Here is a 6,845-nt window from a genome sequence, read left to right as displayed (position 1 = left end):
GATTGTATTGGTTATGTAGTAGCTTACTTGACAAGCTAAGTATTAGCAAGCTATATAAAGGCTTGAGTGTAATAACTGTGGCGGTTAATAAACTTCATCTTTCTTGCTTATCTCTCTAAAAGCTTTTCTGCAATTCTATCTTCTATACATAATCTTTGTGATAATTCAAGATAGTTAATAAGTAGATTGTGTTAGAAAATTAAATATTAAATATTGCATTATTTAAGTTGATAATTGTGAATGGAAATTAAAGGGTGGGATCGATTGAGATTTGGGACTGGGAATTATTAAATATATATATTTCGATTGGTTAATTTTGATAGATGATGTAACTCTTCATCTCCAATTGTTGTATTGAAAGCAAGTCACCTTTTAACACAATGGTGAAAAGGTTTGAGCCCTAATTGATCTGGTTTCTGAAAGCACTGACAAGGCTGAACTCGTAACTAGACCCAGATTTTTTTTAGATAATCAAGGGTAAACCTTGACCTCGAATCCTGAAACCTGAATAAAGGACAGTAAAAGGACAGTACCTGGCCATGGTAAAATATGCACCCAAGGAACATTTGGCACCATGAAATACACCAGTTTCTCTGACCAAACAGTTTTCACTTGCCGCCAACAGCACCGATAAACGACCAGTACACGCAATAGGCCATAATATATACATAACTAAGCTCATAATTTTGGACAAAGCAGGGGTATTTTCTCACTCTAATGCAATCAATAACGTCCATTGAACACCATATTTGGAGAGATACAAGCTTAACGGAGTTTCTGAATTGATCGAAAACCCGAAACCCTACACAAGCAGTTTGAATATCTGAAGAAAGCAATTAGGTGATATTCGGATGAAGTAAAAAACGAAGAGATGACCATTATCAAAGGGGAGAAAAGAAGAAGTCGCCATATATATATATATATAAAGCAAGGGCAAATTTCTGAGTACCATATTTCCATATACTTCTATGAAAAAACCATTCCCAGAATTAATTTTGTTCAAAAGTAAAAAAGAACATACATACAATGATTTTTCCATTAAAGCCTTGTACAAAAAGGCATCTACCACTAAATAATAATTGAATATTGTAAGAGGATTTACTGTATGAAGAGGACAATTCGTGTCGGTCCTTACAAAGGCTTCCAAAAATATGGGAAAGCACTTCCTAGTTGAACTCCACTCTCTCCAAACCTACAAGTGTAGCGAATCCAGATCCTCCGCTGAAATAAACAAAAGGGGGGCTCCATTATCGCAGAAATATCTCCCCATGGCCATCCACAGTGAAAGAGAATAGCTTAGCTCCAACACTAAAACGCCATGTGGGGATGATGAACTCAAAAGCAACGTCCAACAGCCAGATGTGATATATTATTTACTATGATGATGAATCAACAGTATCCTGCAATTTTTCACAAGAATTTGGATTATTTATATATACGTGTATATATCAGCTCCTGATCAAAACCTTAGCAAAAACCTAAATACACAATAACAACCAATTATCAAAGAAAAAGTCTCATTTACAAGGGGGAATCACACATGAATATAGAGCAGAAGCAGGCTTAAACTTTAGATGTTTGAAGGAAGTTACACTTGAATGAAACTCTGAAAGATAATAAATAATGTTTTAACAATTTATAACTCCTGCAGACACAACCTCGTGAGTGATTCCAAAGTTTCATTTCCATAGAAGCGATATATAAGTATATATTTCATGCCATCTTCCCCCACACATATGGTTGACCTAAAAATACCAAACTTACCGGTGGACGTTTATTGATCTTTCAACGAATTCATGATCTGGACTGAGATTCACCAATTGATTTAGAAATAAGCAAAGATATTCTAGGGCTTATAACAAAGCTTTTTCTCATTAAAAATAAATCAGTATTTACATCTGAAGCAAGGCAGACTTTATATATTTATGTACTTTCCTAAATGACATAATTAAGAAGTACACAACAATCTAAACTTACACAACTATAGTTGAACAGACACGACGTCAGTATGAATTATGCTGATGTGACATCAGGCTATCTGTCCTCAATCTCTTACTATAGGACTCTCTCTATCATGAGATTGTTTCTAAGATATATAATAACTGTGAAGAATGTATGAACTCTTAGATCTTGACACTGAACTCTTTCGCAAATGAAATGCACATCAATCGTGTTTAGTATGACTATGGAACAATGGATTATGAGCCAGCGAGATGGAAGCTAGATAGCTAGGTTTCAAATCTTGAGTATTGTCAGTTAAAAAAAAATCTGGACAATATTTAACATTAATTGTAACCATTATATATACCAATCTATCAATAATTCATAACTCATGAGTAAAGTTCAACGAAGATTTTACTTTAACGATACAAAAAGGACTGTGTTTGAAATTTTACCAAGCTATTAAACTCCTAACTACAATTTTTTAGCAACTAAACATGATATGCGCTCCAGGACTTTAGTATGAAATGCATATGATAACGACCAACTTAAACTTATTTTGAGGACAGAGGTACATACATTCTTTCGTTCTTCACCAAAATGAAACAATGACCAGCACAAGAAAATCAATCAAAATATCACGAAATGATGAGTATAGTTCAATTAGAAATGTCCTTACCATATCTTCAATAGTGTGGGAATCAATTATTTAACAGATATGCTATTGATTCCAAATCCACCAATTTTCACTAGTTGAATTGCTTGAGGACCCTATGAAGAGTAAAGCACAAATATTTTTTATGTTCTAACAATAATGGATTTTGAAAGATACAGATAATCATCGACATCGATCACATTAACCACACAACAAACAAGCAAATAGAACAAAAGATCAGATGGAGATAGTCTCTTAATCTTTCCTAGGTATGTGGAGCTTTCCATTTTTGTTTACTTGGTGGGATTGCTGAAAAACGTCCCCAAACTTTCACTTCTGCTTCTCACATCAGAAAGTACTGATGGACCACCGCAGCAACATTATGGTCCGATCCCAGACAATAAAGTGGTCACTACGGACAACGTATGTGGTGGTTGTTAATCCCAGCGCATGCATGCAGTACTACAAAGTTTCAACCCCCAAGCTTGGACCTTGATGCCAGTATCATGTGATTGAGATGGTAACCCATTTAGTACACGAGGAACACAACAAACTCAATACGAAGCGAAGCCAAAGCAACTTTTTTCTGTTTTATTTGTACTTTGGAAAGATAAGGCTGAAGCCATCTTTAATTGGCTTATCAATCACATGAATTAAAAGGGTATTGTTCCTCCTAGCTAGACTTGTCATAAAAATGCTCATGTTGCTCAGTTTAGTGAATCTGGACAGCAAAATTTAACAAAAAAAAAAAAACCACGAGCAAGATCTGTATGTACATTCTTCTAACATAAGAATCTTATGAACACCATCAAAAGCCTAACAGTACCTTACATTCACATGCAAGTTAGTTATATCCCGTACCAATTTGACTTATAATTTCCATGCGTATTTGCTGGAATAATTTGTTGACTTATGCCTTCATAACATCGAAGAAATGTACTGAGAATGGGATGTGGCCAGTGTTCAACATGTAGAACCTATATAGAATAATATTTTGTTCGTGTGGCCACACACAAGTCTACATGCTAGATACATGAAAAACCAAATACAATGAATTAGATGTTAAAAATCAATTGCATTGCATGCATATCAACTTACAGGAATGTCGATGGAAAAAGGAAGAAGGACCACAAAAGTCTAGATTCTATAGATACATCAAAAAGTAATAGCAAAAAAAATTGCTAAACAAATGTCATGAGAAATTACAACAAACAGTCACACAAATTAACTAACTAAATGGTTACTATTTTATAATCGTAACCAGTAACCATACAAGAAATAATACAATTTTGGGCATGAATCAATGTTAAGCCACAAAAAATGACTTCAATTGTATAGCAACTTCAAACTCAAAGTGAAATTCATGCTCTATGGAATACATGACATGTAATTCTAAAATTAATATAAGATCAATCCATGCTTGAAAGCTTACTAGTCTATCAGTCATTGTTGTTTGCTAACAGCGGATTCCATTTTGAAAAAAAAAAAAAAAAACAGTTTGTGGGCATATATATGAAATAAATTTCACGGCAAGAAGAAACACATATTGAAATTATTCAAGTTAGTGCAGTATGTATAAAGATCCAGTATTTAATTGGGTTAAAATACTTACCAGCATTGTATAATTAGAGACACAAGTCTAAAAATAAAATCCAAATAAATATATGTATGCCATATAGATCATATAGATGAAAATATATACATAAATTCGGAGCAAGAAATGAACCACCAGATCGATTTTGATAATTCGGAAAGCAAATTCATACCTGTTAAGTTTTCATCTGATGAAACTTGAAAGATATAGCTCCATATACAAGCCCAAAAAAAGGAAGAAAAAACTTACAACTTGACAATGGGTGGAACGTTATATCAATCCATAAGCCTTACCTGCAAAATCAACCAGACAAACAAGAGACAGATAACAAAACCATATTCATTTTCTCTTCGATCATCATATTAAATCACAATAGAATTATAAGAACTATATGCATTCACTGATGATAATTTCAAAGATAATGGGTGTGAAATTATCTAACCATCTGGTTTAAAATAAATTTTTGTAATCAATAATACGAACAAGCAAGCAAATCAACCCTACTCAGGCTGCTGAATAGGGTTCTACAGAAATCCATTAATTAAACCAAATAACAAAAAAGGTCCAAAAAAGAACCAGTTTTCAAGTTAGAATCGCATGCGTATGGATTTAAAAAGGGATCAAAATTACCAATTTTTGGACTAGATCAGGGTTTCAAGCTGACGAGTGATCAGGAAGGGAGGGTAAGAAAGGGAGGACCATTCTAATACCAGAGAGCGTGAATGATGGTCCCGTAATAACGTTATGCTTGATAACCTGGTTTTTGCCGTTAATTCCGCACATTAAACAGATATATCCACATTCTTATATATAAAACAATATCAAAAGTCACGCTCTCATTTCACCAGTTTCTGATAAGATAACATAAAATAATTGATACAATACATATAATCACTTACAGATTTCAAAAGAGTAACAGGAGCATGCTCTCTTAGCTACGCTAGGCTTAGGGATTCAGTTTACTTTGAAGTCTGAATCCCCTTTTGAGCAGTTAATTAAAGATTTTGAGAGAGAGAAGAGGGGGGAACTGGTGAAACAAATTAAAGAGAAAAACCAGAAGAAGGATGGGGATGAGAAGAAAATTAAAAATGAACAACTTAATATTAATCCGGCAGTGGAAATGGGGAAGCTGACAGAAAGAGACATGAGCACGCAAAAGCAATGGCATACGCTTTATGGCAAGTGCCTCTGTGTGCTCACTCTCTTCTGTCAATTTCTACCCAAAGTCCCAACCAAATTAACATTCACCACAATAATATAACTACCCAATTGCCAATTTCTTTTGATTAATAAGAAGAAAAAGTTTGTGAAGAAATCGGAACTCCGATTCGTATTGTTCATAGAGAAATCTCTGATCAACGATAGAACAAGATCCATTTTGCATCATGTCTAAGGAATTCCTTGGTTCGGGAAAGCAAGAAAGTAATAAAAAGACTGATAGAAACGAGTCGGATCTGAGAACCCAGGAAGAAACAAAAATAAAAACCCATATAAGGAAAGATACCAAAATGTCAGAAAAATCTATGAGTAATACTATTTTGGTGTAAAATAAATTTAGGGTTTCGCTCAATGGCAAAAGATAAAGACAACGAAGAAAAAATGGGAACAACCTCCACAAACCCCAATACCAAAAGAAGCTGTACCGCTGCTATCTACTACCCTCTCCGTCTCTCCGTCTCTGTGTTACTATCTGTCTCTCTCTCTTCATTGACTGCTCTGATTTATGATCTTATTTCCTCCCTACCTTTCTCTTTTTCTCTCTCTATCAAGCAGAACGGGACGTACAGGTGTCCGTAACACGTAGCCAGAGAAGTGACCTGAGTGAATCCACAGTGCGGGAACGGCGAAACCCAGAACGGTCAAATAAGGGAAGTCCTCATGATTTGATGTTTTTAAAGGTTTGTGGTGGGAGGAGAGGAAGACAGAGGGATATGATTTGATTGGATTTTTGGGAAGATAATTCTATTTAGACAAATAAAGCTTTTTCGAATAAAAAGGAAAACCAAGTTTGAGACTAACCTAAAGATTAACCAAGGTACAGAGACGACTCTTGGTTAGTATTTTGTGTGTCCAGATGAATAATTGGTTGGCTGAGATTGTTTCAGGATACGTGTAACGTACGTGTTCTTTACAACACATGGATGAGGTGAGAGTTTTCTGACCGCATCTGTCACATCATTATATAATATGTTATAATACTATTATGTAATATTATTATCACATATTATAGTATAATTGATATAGTTGATATTTTATTTTAAAAACTTAATTGGAATCTATCGAGTGTTTCCGATTCAAATGCATAAATAAATATGAATTGGTAACACTTATGACAATTATCTGCTATATTGAAAAGAGTAATGCCATTGATACAGATTAATGTCACTGTATGTAAGTCTCCCTCTTTTTTACACTTTTACGAAACGACAGTAGTAAGGGTGATGAAATACAGCAAACACCAAAACACAAAAGCCGAAAATAAAATACGGCAAGAAGACATGAATAAAACCAGAACTAGCTAGCGAAAACAATACAAGAAAAGCCGAAATGACTATATAAGAAACCCCAATCAGTCTCTATTGCAAAAATTCGACATAAAATTAGGAGCTGGATCCCACCAAAAAAACCTTGATCATATAGCACCATGGTTTAACA

At 34.4% G+C, this 6,845-nt stretch overlaps 1 long non-coding RNA gene across 2 annotated transcripts; it reads right to left on the bottom strand.

Annotated features, from left to right (window-relative positions):
• Positions 1-886: 886 nt before the first annotated feature.
• Positions 887-6,230, bottom strand: LOC148698699 (uncharacterized). Of its 2 annotated transcripts, none has more exons than XR_015956776.1 (2): positions 4,821-6,230; positions 887-4,483 (listed from the first exon to the last, which is right to left on the bottom strand). It is a non-coding gene; the product is annotated as an uncharacterized LOC148698699 (long non-coding RNA). The 2 variants fall into 2 exon arrangements; XR_015956777.1 differs by having other exon boundaries at positions 5,090-6,230.
• Positions 6,231-6,845: the final 615 nt, after the last annotated feature.

Source organism: Pyrus communis, chromosome 2 (assembly GCF_041283825.1).
Source record: "Pyrus communis isolate YQ-2024b chromosome 2, ASM4128382v1, whole genome shotgun sequence".
Classification (NCBI taxonomy): domain Eukaryota; kingdom Viridiplantae; phylum Streptophyta; class Magnoliopsida; order Rosales; family Rosaceae; genus Pyrus; species Pyrus communis.
This window is presented reverse-complemented; position numbering and strand designations above follow the sequence as displayed.